Genomic DNA, 18762 nt, shown 5'->3' on the forward strand with positions numbered 1-18762 from the left:
AAAACATTCAGCGATTCAAATCAGCAAAGTTTCAGATTCTGGGTCAATTCTGGGTGAATGTGACAACGGTGACATCACAGCCACAGTGATCAGACTACAGCTCTGATCCAGCTTTTCCTCAGAGCAGATGTAGCTAAGCCTCCTGGTTACTGTAGTATCTACATGCCTACAGCTCATACATACAGCAGACTATCACTGAAGCTGATTTCCACAACAGAAACCAACAGTGTTGTTAAATTATCTGAAAGAATCTCTGAACTTACGGTACTGAAACAAATGCAAGTAATTCTGTTCTACCACCATGAAGTTTAAAGCAAGTCCGAGTGACCCCTGCAGCTTGTCCAAGTCACAGTTTCCTCTGGGACACACGACAGCGGTCTCACGCTATGCCCTGGTGACAGACTGAAACATGCTGGAGGTTGTAGGGACGGGTTTGGGAGGAGAGAGATTTTATTTTGTGTAGTAAAAATGTACAATTGGGTGCCTGCACCTGATTCCAAGTACCTTTGGCTGAATTGTTTCAAATATGAATGGTACTGCACGCCACTCGGGACATTCTTTGCTCTTGTATAGATGTATGGATGGATAGATGGATGCATGGAAATTCAGGTCCAGTAGCTTACAAGACACATGACATTACACATCTGTCACACATTGATAACATTGATCAAACTGATCCAAGATGGCGCCGCGGATGGCAGCCTCGGTACTGCGCTCTCTTGTGTTCGTCTCATCGTTCGGACACACGTTTTATTCATGCAAATATCATCCTGCACCTGGCATGCACACTGTTTGTTTTACTGTAAACACTGGAAACTATCTACCTCATGTGAAGTTACCAAATGTTACATAATTACATATCTTTTTAAAATCATACATATTTAAGCACTCCTCTTATTTGCACCATTGTCTTTCGTACCAACCACTCAGGCGATGCGCGAGCCAGCTGTAACCATCATCGTAATTTTGCAAACGCAACACTGACTACTAACGTTAACATTACATTTGCTAATTATTACATTTCAAGCTAGCTAAGTTTCAACAACACTGAAAAAAACTGGGAGTGCGATTTCCTGAGAGAAAAATAGGTAACAATTTCCACACAGAAATTCCAAGGAAATTTAACAGAGGATATTCTCAGTAAAGTCTACGTACGAATAAGCATTTAGTTTAACCAAGAAATTCTTGTGAAGTTTACCAGCAAAATTTGGGTGTTCATGAGTAAATTTTACTCATGATTCATCAGTACAGTTTACAAGCAAATTTTGGTTTTCATCAGTAGATTTACTCGTTCTTTGTAAGTACATTTTACTCAGACTACCACCGCATTAACTTACTAATTGCATTTAAAATACTTTGTATTTTCCAAGCTTTTCACTGGCTGGACCAAGTTAAAAGTTTGATTCTCTGAGTAGTTTACCTGCCATGGTAAGTAAACTACTTAGAGAATTTTAGAGAAAAAATAACAAATAATTTCTGTGTGGAAATTGTTACCTAGCTTTTTTAGAAGTACATATTACTAAAAACTAGGTCAGCAACCAAAATTTGCTAGAAAACTTTACTGATGAATCATGAGTAAAATGTACTCTTGAAAACCGAATTCTGCCGGTAAACTTCACAAGAATTTATTGGTTAAACTAAATACTTATTGATACGTAGACTTTACTGAGAATATCCTCTGTTAAATTTACAAGGAATTTCTGTGAGGAAATTGTTACCTAGGTTTTTCTAAGTAAATCGCATTCGATATGAAATATGATGTTAGCGAACATGCTAACTGTGCCAAGCAGAAGCAGAACACTGAGGCACAGAGTGGATCCTGCTGCTCTGGCACATTTATTTATCTGTGGTTTAGGGTTATATGTTGACAGGGTTGCTGGGTATATAACATAAATTATCAATGGCAACTACAGTTCTGCAGTTTACTTGCTTGCTTGTTTATTTCTATGTTTTTTTATCACCCAAAAAAATGTGTAAAATGTGTAAACCTACTTGGCATAATCATCAGTCTGATTCAGAATTTTTTTTTTTTATTTTGTGAAAATCTGTTAATTTGCATACAGTGGAAAACAAAGAGAAATCTGTGTCTCTCTGCTTCAAAATGTGTTTAAATAAGTAAAGTTTATTTGTTACCTTTCACAGAGTGATGTCTAAAAGTGCTTCACAAAAAAATCACAGTACAATAATATCAACAACAATAATAAAAACGAATAAAAAACACAGAATAAAAAATGCAATTGGACAAAATGATGTCACATGCTCCAAAGCCAAATTGAAAAAATACGTCTGTAACTGCTTTTTAAAAGCATCTGTTAAAACTGAAAACCGTATATGAGCTGGAAGAGTTCCAAAGTGTCGGAGCGAGCGATCCAAAGGCGCGGTCACCGTTTGTCCTCAGTCGTACACGAGGAACAACAAGGAGACCCTGGTCAGAGGACCTGAGGGGTCTATTGCGGATGTATGGACGGAGCAGGTCAGCAGTGTGTTCGGGTGTTTGGTTGTGCAGGGCTTTGTAGACAAAAAGAAGCATTTTAAAGTGAATTCTGATTTTTATTGGGAGCCAGTGTAGAGAGAATAGGACGGGTGTGATGTGAGTTATCCGGCTGGTCCGAGTCAGTAGCCTAGCAGCCGCATTTTGGATCAGTGGTAGACGGGCAAGGGAGGATTTATACGGCAGGTGAAAAGGGAATTGTAGGGTCAGGACCTCAATACATTGCTATTATTAAAACGTACTAATGAAATATGAAACAGAAAATAATGTTACAGAGTCATTAGAAACATATTGATTGACAAAGTCATGTAAAATTAGAATGATTGAATAAAACACCTGTCAGATATGACAGGAAGTGAAACTCTAGAGTCTGCAGGTACCCCTGTCAGCACGATTGGGGTTTTTCATGATCATGTTCTGTTGTCAAGGCAACCCCAACAAAACTACTGCATTTTTTTTTTCTTCTTCAAAATTTTGAATAATACAGAAATCTCACTCGGGCTGCAGTAATTACAGTAAAAAACAAAATGCTGTGGGGAGCCTTACAATGCAAACAGCAACATAAAAGAGAGCGAGGCAAGAGTGAAACAACAGTTTGATGATGAAGACGTGAACACAGCAGCCCTCCGACGCCTCTCTCTCCTCAGCTGCAGTGCAGCTCCGGGGGGGTTTGCGGCGTTAATATAAATGTAAATTCTGGACAGCCTCGCCTGAACTCTCAGCCTACTCCCATTATGGTGCCACAGCAAACCGAGGCTGGGTGCATCTGAGGCCGCCACTCCACTGAGCGCGCTCCAACGCACCCTACATCAAATACAGTCCTCCCTCCCTCCCTCCCTCCCTGAAGAACTCAGCCGACGAAAAAAAACCTCCGCCTCCCTGGAAACTATACGACTGAGTGGGCTGCACACTTAATGGGTGTGTGTGTGTGTGTCTGCTGCAGTGTGCGCACATATGTGTGTGCACGTTCCTGTGTGCAGAGAGTGTACTGACCTCACTTCATGAATGTGTGTTTCCATAGGCTGTGTCCTTGTTCTGCCTCTGCATGTTTGTGTGTGTTCTCGTTCTGCTATCTTTGTGAGGACCGTCGGTTGCAGGATTATCTGGAAAAGTGAGGACTTCTTGAATTGTGGGGACAATTTTTAAAAGTCAGAATGTAAATTTTTAGGAAAAGGAAACCTCATTACAAGAAGAGGACTTTTTGTATTTAGGAGAGTCTGACATGAAATGTAAAGTGAGGACATTCTGAAAAGTGGGGACATACCAGGAAAGTGGGGACCTTGTCTGAAAATCAGGATATTTTTGGAAAGTTGGGACATTTTTTAAGAAGATCAGGACATATTAGGAAATTTTACACATTTTTCTGACATTGGGACATTTTGTCCAGTCTTCTTCAAGGTTTAAACTTGGTATAAGAGGTAACGTTTTCATTAGATCCTCTCAAATATAAAGGTAAAAACATACATTTGGGCTTTTCTGGGTCTAACAATGTTCAGTATCGCTATTTGTGCTGTAATAGTAACGATAATGTCATAATATCATGCTCCTTTATAGAAGTTGTTTAACTTGTTTTCGTGTTATGGAAGACTAACCTAAATTATTGACTCGAAAAAATAAAAAGACAATCTCTGGCATTCTGTGTGTGTGTGTGTGTGTGTGTGTGTGTGCGTGTGTATGTGTGTGTGTGTGTGTGTGTGTGTGTATGAGAGAGAGAGTGTGAGTTTGTGTGTTGGTGTGTGTATGTGTCACAGTGTCCTATATGGCTGGCTTGGCGCTGTGTGAAGAGGAGCTTCCTGCTGTTTAGTATTCAGTCCGACACTCTGCCTGTCTGGTACAATATGATGCAGAGCTCTATACTGAGAGACACACACACACACACACACACACACACACACACACATCAATATACACACAGACACACACACACACACACACACACACACACAGGCATGTAGACAGAACAGAAAAGCACAGAGGGTTCACCCACTTTGCCACAAAGGTATAGAAGCGTACACTCTGTACTCGTCTGATTTTTCTCTCTTCTACAGATAACTGGAGGCTGCAGCGCCCCCTGTATGTCAAAGCCAACACAACACCCAGCACTGACATATTTTTCTTAATAGTATTTAATAACCACAGTGTGTGCAATATTATACCAATTTAACTTCATCGAGAAACAAAGAGAGCCTGTGTTCAAACGCTCCTCTCATGATAAGGTGAGTTTCACCTGTCACTTAGCAGCAAACAAGCATCAGTGCTGTTGCTTTGGTTACCTGTGGTTTAATATAGCTTCAGCACAGATTAAGACTGGCAGTTCAGTTGTTGTTGACCATTTCTCTATAGGTCCCTGAGATCTATTTCTAACAGATTACAGCCGTGCAATCAGAAAGAAGTCATTTCTTTTGCTTGTAGTGATGCTGCTGCTGCTGCTGCTGCCATACAGCTGAACTGAAAACGGCGAGGACTCACTAAAGCCACGACGGATGTAGTTATGCAGGATTGAGCTGTGCACACTTGTAGGTTAAGTCTTGGGGTAACGGCAAACTTTTTTTGAGACAGTTTTGCTAGCTTTTCCAAAAAACCTAAGAGCCAACACAATGTGAGCTCATGAAAATTAAGCACACAACACTCATAGCTTCTTTCACACTGCACTCCTGAAAATGTCCCGACGTTGTCTGTGTGAACGCAAACGCCCGAATTTTCCACCGCGACTTTACGCAGACTTTTTCCTGCCAGCCTCCTCGTAAAATGTCCGCAAGAGGTCGGGATGAGCCGATGTGTGAACGAGTCAGGAACATTCACTCTGAGCGAGTGGGCGGGGTGATGACGTGTATATCATGTGACCGGTGCGAAACCAGAAGAGCAACACATAACAGGATGATTAAAAACATCCGAGGTTGAAGAGGAAGGATCATTTACAAGACGACGCAAAGATGTCTGCAGACCGGAGAGATGAGGAGATTCCAGTTACACGGACTTGTGTCATATCCTACCTGGTGAGCCCCCACCCATCCAACGGGGAAAATCTCCCACTACTCTGGAAAAAGTCAGGGGCAAATCTTCTGGAAATTGTCAGGACTGCATGTGTGGAAGGGGCTAAACATAAAGCAGCACCCTCTGGTAAAATGCCGTGTATTGTATTCAGGAAGTTTTGTGAAAGCAGTGCAGCTTCGGTTGGTAGGCACAAGTCTCCTCCATCAGACAAAGGTAGATGTTAACTATGCAGAGCATGTGGTTTTGGACAGAGCAGCACAGAGATTTCCTGGATGAATTAAAATGCAAATGACTTCACGGTGCAGAGATTTTGGGATCTTGCTTTCTGTTACTAGTTGGAGCAGCTTGTTAAGCTGGTGTTGGTGATTAAAAGAGGAACAGACATCCACGAAAAACTGAGTGAAATAATGTTGACAAGTTGAATATAAAAAATTAGCAAACTCTGCAGGAACTCGTGGACATGCTTCGTGTCTAAAGTAGGATGTCCATAAAGTCATAACCAGCCAATTAGGACAAACAAATTGTGCAGAACTGTACGTCACATTTAGGGATAAAAAAATACCAAAAAACCTGAGATACTTAAAAATGAGTATTAGTCGTATAACTCCCTAAAAATGTTCCACTTTCAGGTCTGAAGAGTCTGCAACACAAACAGTCCCAGGGAAATGTTTGTGAGTCCAAACAAAGCACACACACACACACAGCAGACAGGTGAGGTGTGTGTGTGTGTGTGTTTGCGGCAGAGCCCGACAGCAGCTCAGTGTTTTATTACAGCAGAGCACTTTTATCAAACCCAACAAACAGAAACACCTGGCGTGTGATGTGACGCTGCAGTGCACAGACCAAACATCACGAGTGAACAGAGAGAGGGAGAGAGAGAGAGAGAGAGAGAGGTGCAGCGCTGCTTCACTCTGTTCTTCTTCTGTCTGTTAATCAGTTTTTTATTATCATGGACATAAAATTCCTACATTTTAAGCCACTCCTTAGATTGCGAGGTCGATTTAATGAAAATATTCCACCAACTTTGGGGTTGAATGCCGTCAAATACGGTGCAGATATTTATGGTAACTTCAGGATAAAGCCGTGTGACTCTGGTGAACCCCTGATTCTCCACTCAGCGCTACCTGCAGGTCAAAATTTCCTCTTATGCAGTCAAAGATCTCAAAATCTGTTTGGAGACGGATGGGTCAAACAAACACAAGATTTTTACTCAGCAGATTGAGGCTGGTGTCTCATGTTAAACAGATGCTACGTTAATGTTGACGTCTTTTAAATTATGAGTGTAATATCACACTCGTATTAAATTTAGCTCACATAATTAGCATACTTATTTTAACCAAAACAACTTCCTTTTATTTCTTCTGTTTCTTCCGTTTTTGTTGAGTAGGATGTGTATGCAGAGGACATGCTCTATGCTAGCATGTTAATCCCCTCTGTGTGAGTCATATTAAAGGGTTTAAACAGTTAATATATATGTGGTTGTACTGGTTGGATCAATTATTGCAGAGATGTATAGGCACCACATTTGGTGCAGACATTCATAATTCCCAGATGAGGAATTCTACTTAATTAAAAAAGGTTTTCAGAAGGTTTGTGACCAAAGCAAATTTGTGTTTTGCTAACAAATTAAAAGAAGAAGAAGATTATAAATCCCAAGGGGAAATGAAATGTTACACTGATGGAGGCATGTCAGAGTGAGGGGGCTGCACATAGACACGCACCACGAGCAGTTGGGGATTCGGTGCCTTGCACAAGGACACCTCGACAGTGCGCAGGGAATGACACGGCGCCTCTCCTGCTACCAGCCACAATTCCACACTTAGTCCGTACCGGGACTTGAACCAGCCACACTCCGGTTCCAGAGCCAAGTCCCTACAGACTGAGCAACCGTCTACCCCCACAACTAAAACTATGATGGTGAACACGACAAACATTTTAGATGGTAAACATGGGTAAGTTAGCATTGTCAGTGTAAAAATGTTAGCCTGCTGATGTTAGCATTTACAATTGTTCCAATGTTACAATTTCATTCAGCAGACACTTTTGTCTAAAGCGACATTCAGTTGATGAATGCTCAAATGTTTAAAACTTATATTTGTAATACTTCTACAAGGACCTCTTGTAAATCAAAGCGGTGTATGAGGCAATGTCCACACGTACACGGGTATTTTGCTAAACGTAGCTTTCTCTCTGTTTTGGCCTTTCGTCGACATACAAACGCTGTTTTAGGTCACTGAAAACGGATCTTTTGTAAAACTCCAGCCAGGGGGAAGACTTTTAGAAGCTCCGTTTCCGCAGAGACATGAAGACGGGGTAAACAGAGATTTTGGCTCGTGACGTCAGGCTGTGCAACATGGCATGCAAAATGACAGTGACAAAAACAGTGATGCTTAAAAGGACTTTTTACATGTTTACACATATGAACAGTTACTCGTCGACTATATGGAGGAACAAAGGCGTCAGGATAGATTCTTTCAGACTTTTGATTGGCCACAATTCTTCTTCTTCTTTGTGTGACCGGGTTATATCGCCGCCTGTTGGTGTGGCGTTCTCATGACAGTGTTTCTGTTGTGTTTTTGTGTTTTCGTTTGGACAGGGATTTTTTTTTAAACGGAGGAGGCAAAAACTCTGTTTTCAATAATACGTGTAGACATGGCCTTAGAGAAGAAGACGAGCAACAGCAGAAGTAACATATCGATGTTATTAGTGCTATTAAACTGCTTGTGTCTCGTCTTATGACCATGACCAGAACTTTTCATAATCTTAAACTAGTTTTGATGCCAAAATCCAATCACACACTTGAAAAGTGCAGAACATGCTCATGCGGGTCTCAACCACAAGCTGCTGTACAAGTTTCCAGAGAGTTGGAACATGTCGGCGTGACAGGATCTGCTGCCTGAGAGGCTCAACTCAGGGCGAAAACATGCATCTACATTCAAACCCAGCTGAGGTCATATTGACAACATGGTTTGCTGCCAACCTGGAGAGAGGCCAACGAAGAGAGAACATTATGTACTAAGGACTATATATTAAGCACATTAAGTAGTAACACCTCGCTACAAATCATAAAGATATATTACACTTTTCCCTCTTTGCATTATGCATGTGTGCGACTTAAACACATTTATTTATAGAATCAGAATCGCGGTGCACGTACGGTAAACATAAACTATAATAAAGAAATAGGAAAGCAATATTAATCATAAAATAAATTAAATATAATATATTACATTTTGATACTTTAAGTAGATTTTACTGGAAACACTTAATGTGGGAGCATTTGCTGTAATATTAAGCAAAGGACTTGACAACAGATTCCACCACTGAAGACTAATTAATGAATATAAATACAGTATACGAGGCAGCGTGTTGGTTTCAGCAGCTGCTAATTAAAAATGAAAGAATGAACGTTTAATGAGTTTCACTTTGACAGGCTGACGTTCAAACTGCTCTGCGGTAGCTCGTGTACAGTTGGTGGCGTAAACACACACACACAGTAACATAAAAAAAAAAATCTGCAGCAGCTAAGCCTGGTGTGACTCCCTCCTGTACATCAGCCCCACTCCTGGTTTCCATGGAGACTGGACTGATCGGGTGATTAGCCGCGTCAATTAACCTCTGACCAATCATAGAGAGCGCCTGAGCAGCAGCAGCTGACTGTGATCTGCAGATATGATCACAGCTGAATCCAACATCTGAACACTGCATGCTAAATAATAATGAATGCATGAGGGAATTCTGCATTAGCATAGTAAATCACATTCCTGCACTCGCTTTTATTCTCCTGTTTTTATTCCGGGGAGTCGTTTTCTGTATTTGTTTGTTTCCTCTGTTTATCGCCTGTTTAATCTGGAAAATAGGAACTAAATTATGAATCAAGATTGTGTTTCTGCATTTGTTTGCTTCATCTTGAAGCAGGAACCTCAATTAAAACCTAAATTAGAAAATTACACATCTTTTTTTTTATTCACTGAGTCTTTTTTGGATTTGTACATTTCCATTTTCCACTTTCATGTTCCCACTCCACACATGAACTCGTCTGATTCCCCCGCAGAGGTTACCGGCCGTAATGAACCCTGCTACACTTCATGTTCACCCTCTAAACCTTGTGAAAGTGTAAATGTGACGGGGCCACGCTGCAGATTTCCATGTCTCGATACAAGCGCACCGGCGGCCCGCTCGCCCCGCGATGACCAGGTCTGCTGGTGTCGTGTCAGCACTTCAGAAGAGATAAAGTCCTCTTCAGCCCTCAGACTATCTTCTGTCACAGCACATTCACCTCACAGCAGGGACCGTGTGAGTATCTGCACTCAGTCGCTGCCTGAAACGTCTGAAGGCCGAGTTTGTTTCACATTAAATGAGGCTGTTTATGACGCCCAAAAGCAGCTGTTTCTGTTGTCAGACGTCACCTGACTGCCACTCAAAAGGTGTCAGAATGTTGAAAGATTCTCAGGCTGTTTGTACGACTTCAAATCAGTTGATTATGAAGCTGCAGAAACAGAAACTGAGACTTTTATGTAAGTCAGCATCTTTAGAAAAGTGTTTCCGTCACAACATAGGCAAACAGGGGTCCCATTAGCTTCTTTCTTCGCCTCACATATGTCTAATTGTGGTGTTACTGACAGTTAGCGTGTTAGCTAACTATTTTCCTCCTTTGCAATAAAACTAATGAAGAAAATTATGCACAATCTAGAGGACAAAATGCCTCGGTAGTATCATCACCTGATCCATTGATCCAACACCTGATTAAGCACTTAAACGTCCAAGTACAGAGAAAACACTGAACAATAAAGGGAGCTATTGTGACCAACGCATGTAGCGCATCTTCTCAGCTGGCTAATGTGTTAGCATTTAGTAGTTTGCCTGACATATACATTTCTTTAAGTGTGATTCATAGTGGTAATGGTATGATTTAGTGCACTTAATCATTATTTTTAACAGCGTACGCGTGGTCCCTTCCTCCCCTGTCATCCTCCTCTGTCGTCCTGTCGGCCCAGAGCGAAGGGGGCGGGGCTCTGTGATTGACAGGTCACGGAGTGGATGTGGTCAATGAGTGAAGCTTTAATGATCTGTAACAAGCAGAAGAGGCAGGTCGACAGTGGCAACACAGATCCTCGATCGTTACTCCCGCTTGAATTAGTGCGTGTGTGCGTGTGTGTGTGTGTGTGTGTGTGTGTGTGTGTGTGTGTGTGTGAGAACAGAAAACATTGGGCTGATGCGGAGGATAATTTGTCTCTCTTCATGACTAGAAAACCTGGACAAAGACACATCTTTGACTTCCTTGTTCATGCAGACAGCCTCTCAGTCACAGCGACAGCAGAAAACCCTTCAGCTCAGAGACGAGAGACGCTACAGATAACCGACTGTGGGGAGGCAAAAGGTCAGAGGTCACAGCAGACGGAGCAAATTTAAAAAGTTCTGCATTAATCACGGCTCTAAATTGGATTCCACTGAGAGCAGCTGCCGGTCTGCCATTCACATGAATGATTATACACACACAAACGCACACACACACTTCATGAAGAACAGGATCTACCCACGATGAATCATTAAAAATGTGTGTGTGTGTGTGTGTGTGTGTGTGTGTGTGTGCTGTACAGAGTGTGTGTGGTTTTTACACTATGAGTCACTCTGAGCTCCAGAATAGAAAGTGGATGATGCCTTCTGCTACGTGTGTGTGCGTGTGTGTGTGTGCGCCAGCGCTGCCGACCTCCATTGATCAGAATGAGTTAATCAGATTGATGGTTGTCTTGGCAGCAGCTCAGATTTAATAAACTGCAGACAGACGGACGGACAGACAGACAGACAGACAGACAGACAGACAGACAGCAGCTGATCCTCCATCATGAAGGAATGTAGAGTGGTACACCTCTCACAGACATCATGTGATCTCTACCTCAGTGTGAGGCCCACAGCCTCGTGTTGTGTCTCTAAAGCCCCAGAGTTACTTCCCTCGCTGGGTTGGACTTTGCAGCACACACAGCTGGACTTAGGCCCAGAATTTGTCGGCTCAGACTAATTTTAGAACGGGGAGGAAGTCCTGCCAGATCCAATGTGATTTGACGCACAGTATTAAGTCACAACACCTGACTGATCACTTAAATTATACACGATGCGGCCTGTGGACAATCAGTGTCGATATCACCTCTGGCTTTCCGTGCCGTTAGCGATAAACGACTTCCTGCCGAGACTTCCTTTTCCGTGCGCTGCATTGTTTACAGTCCGACGAGCAACTTGAGAAGCGAGAGTGAAGCTGGAGTCGAGAAGTTTTAAAGAAGCTAAATCGCCATCAGATGACCGTCAATGGGAGCCGGGATGTCAGTACAGCAGATGGCGCTCCTCCTGTTTTGCTCTCCACCTGGACTGTTTGTCCTGCATGGAACCAAAGCCCACTGATACCCGATTGGTCAATATTAATGGACAGGAAACAGTTAACCAGAACACTTCAGATACCAAATCCAGTCGGCGCCTACAGGTTCTATTTTTAAGCAGAAGCTGTAAATAGAGATTACTGCAGAATCAGATTGATGTTGGCGGGCAGTCTAAATGTCTGATTTGCCAAATAAATGCTGTCTATATGTAGAACTGTAAAAAGCTGTGTGCTAGCTTGGGTTGGACGACTGTAACCGGTGGGCTTCTGCGTTGCATTGTGTTGTGATGGTAATTAATGATGCTGTGACACCGGGACTCTTCCTAGCCCGCTCCAGCTCCTCTCCCACCTCCCAGCTGTTCTCCCAACCATAAAAACAAGGTGAAAACATTCAATACAAAACAAGCATACCTGGCAGACAGTAAGAGAGACGGAACCTCCATAAAAACTTCCAAGCACGCTCCAGCTCCTCCACAGATCGAATAAAACGACTTCACACAGGTTAGCTTAACTCTCCATGCACGTAAATTAGCTTGACTTGCCGCGCACGTTAAGCTAGCTCACTGACTTTTAAAATAACAATTTTTAACACATCAAAAGTGACAGCAGACACTGTAACATGTTAGGAATTTAAAATATACAAAAGAATACGACAAATAAGAGGATGGATAAGACGATAATTAAGCTAAACAATCTCACACTGGGGAATTTTACAGAAGAGGAGAGGGGAGGAGGCGAAGCGAGTATATAAGCAACAACCACAGAAGAAGGAGGGGTCGTCAACAACAACACATAATGTTCTCAGGTCCTCCTATAGATGCTCAGATAACTGCCAGGTACATTCTGTGTAATTATAACAAAGAAACTGTGAAAGACGCAGGTGACATACGACCCCGTGACACCATCTCACAGTGTGAAACGTGCAAACACAAAGGAGGGGGAGGGGGAGGGGGCCTCCCACCTGTTACATCTAAAACCTGTAAGACTGTAAATTATTTTTCAGGAACCTTGAAGCTTCGATTTTATCTCGTGTCAGACAGATTTTTTTCTTCAAATGAAAACAAAAGAAGAAACAAATGAGAGGAAGTGAAGGATTCTTATTTTAAACAATATCTGAATAAAGTTTGCAGAATGATTACGGGGTGTTTTTGCTGCTGCTGCTCCGTCCCTTTATGTCCCTGTCAGGCTCGGGGATGGGCTGGGCCTACCTAGTTGCACAGCCAGTGCTTAATTAAAAGAGGGGCGGCCGAAGTGATGAGGACATTTCGAAACAGATGCAAAGAGGTTACCGCGTGAGGAAATAATTGTGAGTGACACAAGAGAGGACAGACTGTTGAGTTTCCCCCTTTGTTATCGAGGTTTTGTTAACAGCGTGTTTATGTCACATGAACTGTCAACAGGAGCGCGGAGAGCGAGCTAGCCGGCCGAAGAGGCGGGGGAGTCAACAACAGGTGGGCCCATTTCACTCACCTTTAGCCCGGCAGCCAAATGCTGCACCAAGGATTCATATGCACGAGCAACAGAGTCCTGGAAGCCCGAGACGAGCGCTGGTACTTTTCCCAGGGTTGTGTTTGCCGTGACACAGCGATAGAAGGCTTTGTCCGTATGTGAGTGTTTGAGCTAGCTTTGATATCACTGGAGGAGCATTTTAAAGTCTTGACTCAGACTGTGCTCGTGGTTTTACCCCGAACGTAGCTGCAGAACAGACGACATGTTTTCTGCATCTCCTCTTATCTCTTATGTAAAAAAAAAACTATCATTGATTTCTATTCAATAAAAGATTGGCGAATGCTGCCTCGCTCTCATTTTGTTTACATTAGAAACACGTAGTCTTTCCTCGGATCCACCGCCGGTCAGTCGAGTGTGAGCACGAGAGCTGCAGGTTGTGCTTGTGCAGAAACATTCAGATGAGGCTGCAGTCAGTTTCAGGTGCAGCCCGAGCAGATACACTGTAGATATACGGACTGATTAAGCAGCATCTTCACCGTCTCTTTTTGGGTGAGGGTAGGATTCAAAGGCAGACTTACATAATGCTGTTTGTGTTGTAAAAGAGACACAAAAATCGATACGCAACACGCAGATTGCAAATGGTGGCAGCGTCATCATGTTGCACAAATGACTGTGCTCAGAAATTGCCAATAATTTTTGCGAGTCCTACAAATCTGTGATGCTCTCGCAGCAAGTGTGGGCTTTAATTGTGAAAGGTGCCAAATCAAGGGGAAAGTATATTAAGTAGCAAATATTATCATTCAAATCTGGTGGAACAAAGCAGCAGTTACAGATCAGGTGAGTAAAGATTCATTAATATCACAGAGGCATAAAAGCCAAAACGACAGGATTATAGTAACGCCACAAGGAAAGTGCACATTAAAGCTCCTGCAGAGAGCTGCACCTGGCCTGGTTCTGCTGTGTGTCTGAGCTGTGATGTGAACAGACCCACAGGTGTGAGAGCAGAATTTATCTGTGACCAGCAGCAGGCTGGTGTAACTGGTCATGTGTGAGCCTGTGTTTAATCTGCTCCGTCACACACAGGTGGTGTCTGGCTGCAGAGAGGAAGGTTTATTTTGTTCTGCAGTTATGAATGATCTCCAGCTCTGCTCTGTGTCTGACTCCGTCTCCGCTGAGAGCAGACAGGAAATAAAAGAGGGTTTTTTTTTTCTCTTTCATTACTTTTCAGCCGAGTTCACCTGGTCTCAATGTTTACACAGAAAAACAGCCGTCTACTGGAGCCAAACAGAGACACAGACTCAGGTCTGACTGAGCCGGGTTAGTGCTTTGTCTCAGCTCGTTTTTCATCCCACCAGAGGAGACAAGCGTTAGCTCAGAAACAACACGGAGCAAATTAAAGGTCAAAGGTCACTCAGCGATATTCCAGTGACCACAGAATGATGAAGATAATGACGATGCTCAAAGAGACTGGAGGGAGAAACAGCCTCCTGAACACACGGCTTAAGTGACTAAACTAGCAGCAAGCTACATACCCAAACAACCAACAAGCTAACTGGCTAACAAAGTCAACTCACTTATAAACTCAATAACTCACTTGAAAGATAATTAACAAGCAAACTGACAAAGACATTTTTTGTCAGTTATGGATGTTATAATAATAGATGTCTTTGTCCACGAGGAGACCGAGGAACAAACTGAAAACACCAAAATACAGACGCTAGCATAAACCAGGGTTTGACCAGGGAGCAGATCACGACCGCCTGTTTGGGGCCGTCCTAAAGTACACACTTCTTGTTGTAACATCCACAAAGAATAAATGAATGTATTAAGATTAAATGTAACATTTAATTGGGAACAACTTTTTGTTGGAATATCATCATCTATTAATACTTTAACTACATACTTATTCATGTCCTGAGTGTAGCTGCAAGGAAAGCGCAATCACAAAACATGGCTGAAGCTAGCCGAGTAAATATGTGTATGCAAGTTAAATCTGTGCATGTGTGTGTTTGCTTTCTTTATTGGAAAAAAATTATTTTTGTTTGCTTTATAATTATACTGCGTAAAGCTAAAGTGTAAAGAGATATTTACTCTCCTTTTACCTCCGTTTTGGTCTCCACCAATTCTTCTCTGTTAGCTTAACATTCCACCTTGTTCATCAGGCAGTCGCTAACCTTTGCCTGAACTCCGCTGCATGTTGTGGCTACGTTCAACTTTTCTCTACCCATAAAGAACCTTTAAATTAGGGTCTTGGTTGGTAAAAGCTGTCAATAGTAACTGGTACATTTTTGGTAACACCGCAGCCGAGGATTCAAGCAAGCTGAGCAGATAATAAAAGGTGACGAGGACACATTGCAGACTACTGCCTGGCACATTAAGCAGTGTGAGGCATCAACTTTGCAAAGCATTAAAGAAACATAATACACAATGTTTGTATACGTCTCTAAACATACTTAGGCCTATAAGTTGATAAAGTAAATTACCTTATGTAGAAATCCTCCCTTGTTTGTGTAACATCGTAGACACTTATTCATACATGGCTGTTGCACTCTTACAGTGTGTTCAGACCAAAAGGGGAATTTAATTTCCTGTGATGAAATTATAGAGAGTCAACAATAAGATGCAAATTTGCGCAGGTTCAAAACATTTGACTTCGAGGCGCTGGTTTAGCTCAGTTGGTCGAGCAGCCGCACCACGTACAGAGGCTACTGTCCTTGACGCAGCGGCCGCAGGTTCGACTCCCGCCCTCTGCGTTTGCTGCATGTCATCCCCCACTCTCTTCCAGTCTCTCTTCAGCTAACCTATCTTTCTAATAAAGGTGAAATATTTCTGTTTGGGCTTCATCCCGGTGAAGTAAGCCAGAGTGCAGCCTCTGTGTAACTTACTGTTTACAGTGAAACTGAGACTCAGCACAAATATTTTCTGTCGCTTTTGGTCTGAACACACTTTTAGTCGCCCTGAAGATCAGCTAAGAACTCCACCCACAGTGAGCAGGTACTATCTGGGAATGTAGTAGAGAAAGTATAAGCTCCAAACAAGTAGAGCCAAGTCAGTACCTTGCTGTGTAAAGAACGGCATTTGTCTTTTGAAAAGTAAATTTAAAAAGTTAGGGACCGAAACAAGGAGCTGAAAGGCACTGAAACGTTCTGAGGAGGTGAGGGAAACTGAGTCATAATTAAGAGTACATCATTAAAAGTGACCACTTTAATTAAACTATACTCTTTTGGTATTTGTCCGATAAATAGGGTACAAGTAAACGTCACTATTATTTAATCTATGTTCATTATTTCTGTGGAATTTCTCCGTGTACTACTGTCGCTTGATTTTACCTCCTTTGTAATCGCTTTGGACAAAATCATCCAGTGAATAATCTCTTAACACTGATGCACACGCTGACACTCGTGATTTCCTGTCTGCAGAAAGGGACAGAAAGGCAGCGATTGCTCACCAAAGTCTCTGCATAATAAACCCAGACTTAGTGCGGTTTAAGCGTCTTTGAGCAGAAGTTTCTTATAAAATAAATAAATATATCTTTTTATACAAAGTCTGAAACTCTCTCTGGATGCACGTCAGAGAGTTGAAAGACTCCTGCAGTAAAGTTTTAAAGCGTATGAAACCAGCAGAAGCTGCAGACGCAGACTTCATCTCTGGTTTTAGGGGATCGAGTCCGCGCAGTCCAAGTTTATTCTCCAGCCTTTGATGTTTAACATGAAAATATCTTCACAGCTCACTGGAGCTCTGTGAGTGCACCTCTGCAGCAACGACACGTTTTAAATGAAGAAAATGAGGTTTGAAACTTTGATTATTAAGCTTTAAGGTAACTGTAGGCGACTCTGCAATTACTATAGAAGACATATTATGTGGTCGGATGTCTTTCAGGTGTTTATATTGTCTATTAAAGTTGCAGTCTGTAACTATAAGTTTTATCACATTTTTAATACTGTCTTAACGGCTGCTAAAACACTTAATAAAGCTTTAGTTAAAAGTCACATTTAATCCAATTAAATCTGAGTTAACTCACTGTTATTTATATATGAGAGTTGCGCCTGTAAGCTTGAGTTAATTCTGCGATGTTTTGCAGGAGTAGGAGTTTAACATCTGCTGTAAAAATCATGCAAATGAATAAAATACTTCTTAAAGTCTTTAGTGTAAAAAAGACACTGATTTAGATGCTGCGTGTATAAAATACATGTTCAAGGTAAAACAGGGGGATGAAGTTAATAAAAAGGTGCCATAAGGTCACTGCAGACTCACTAATTGGTAGCACAGGCACACTTCAGCTCACAGCGGAAGCATTATGGCGATATTATAGGAACAGTGACGCTCTCTGACACCCTGTAGGAATACAAAATATTACACACAATGGTCCCAGCCTGGATTATCATATCCTATTAGGCTCTATCCTATAGCTGCTATACAGAACAATACAGGCTTCATAGCACCCTGCAGGAACATTAGGGGAATATTACAAGGATATTATAGGAGGTGATGGAGCACTGGGCGCCTCGGAGTAATAACACGGCAAATTATATATGAGTATGATAATGAAACATGAGAATAAACAGAATCAAAGAGGTGCCTTAAGGTCACCACAGTGCAGACAGGACAGCTCAGAGTACGGATATTAAACTACATGTGAGATATGAACTCACAACAAAGGCACAGCTTATAAAACAGAGCAGGATGACACAGAAATATAAGATTATTATGGGCATATCGCAGAGAACAGCCTTGGAGCAGCACAAGCATGACTGCCACACTATAGCAGCGTTATAGGAGCATTATAGCAGACATAAAGACACACTGTCACAGCTCAGGAATATAAGAAGAAGGCTGTCAACAAAAGTGAGCGCTGGAACAACAGAAGCATGACTGACACACTACAAGAACGTTACAGGAAGATGTTAGAGGTGACCGGAGCTGTGGAGGCGCAGAAAAAGGCGCAGAAAAAGCGTCAGAAGCGTCATTTTATACGAACATTAAAGAAGAAAGAGAAACATACTGAAATGGCGAAGATGGAGACTCCTCTATCTCTGTCTCTTCTTCCTCCTCTGCTCTTCCTCTGTGCTCGGAAAGTCTGCAGCCTCCTTCACTCTCTCTCTCTCTCTCTCTCTCTCTCTAACACTCTCTTTCTCTCGCTCGCTCTCTCTCAGTCTCCGTCAAGGTCTCTCCACCTCTCTCTCTCTCTTTTGTCGCCGTGATAATCTGGCCGTGCCTTCACTGGCGGAGAGCGGGATGGATGAGGAGGAGGAGGAGGGAGGGAGGGAGCAGGAGGAGGGAGAGAGGGGGGGGGGGGGGGCAGACAGACAGACAGGAGGGAGAGGAGGATGATGATGGCGGTGATGATGAAGATGGTGGAGGGAGAATCAGACACTGCAGCAGGAGAAGAGGGAGAAGAAGAAGACGGCGGGTTTACGTCCCTCACTCACTCTCTCTCTCTTTTCTTCCACCTCTTCCT

At 42.5% G+C, this 18762-nt stretch overlaps 1 protein-coding gene across 7 annotated transcripts in view; it reads right to left on the bottom strand.

The window, feature by feature from the left end:
• myt1la (myelin transcription factor 1-like, a) overlaps positions 1-18509 on the bottom strand; it is a 74586-nt gene extending 56077 nt beyond the window's left edge. For all 7 annotated transcript variants that reach the window (XM_069685861.1, XM_069685853.1, XM_069685825.1 and 4 more), the window contains exon 1: positions 18307-18509. The gene's annotated coding sequence lies outside the window, so the exon portion shown is untranslated. The remainder of the gene's footprint in view (positions 1-18306) is intronic.
• Between the last annotated feature and the right edge of the window lie 253 nt (positions 18510-18762).

This window comes from Semicossyphus pulcher, unplaced genomic scaffold (genome assembly GCF_022749685.1).
Source record: "Semicossyphus pulcher isolate SPU_LCO1_2020_fin unplaced genomic scaffold, fSemPul1.0.p SCAF_11, whole genome shotgun sequence".
NCBI classification, from domain to species: Eukaryota; Metazoa; Chordata; class Actinopteri; order Labriformes; family Labridae; genus Semicossyphus; species Semicossyphus pulcher.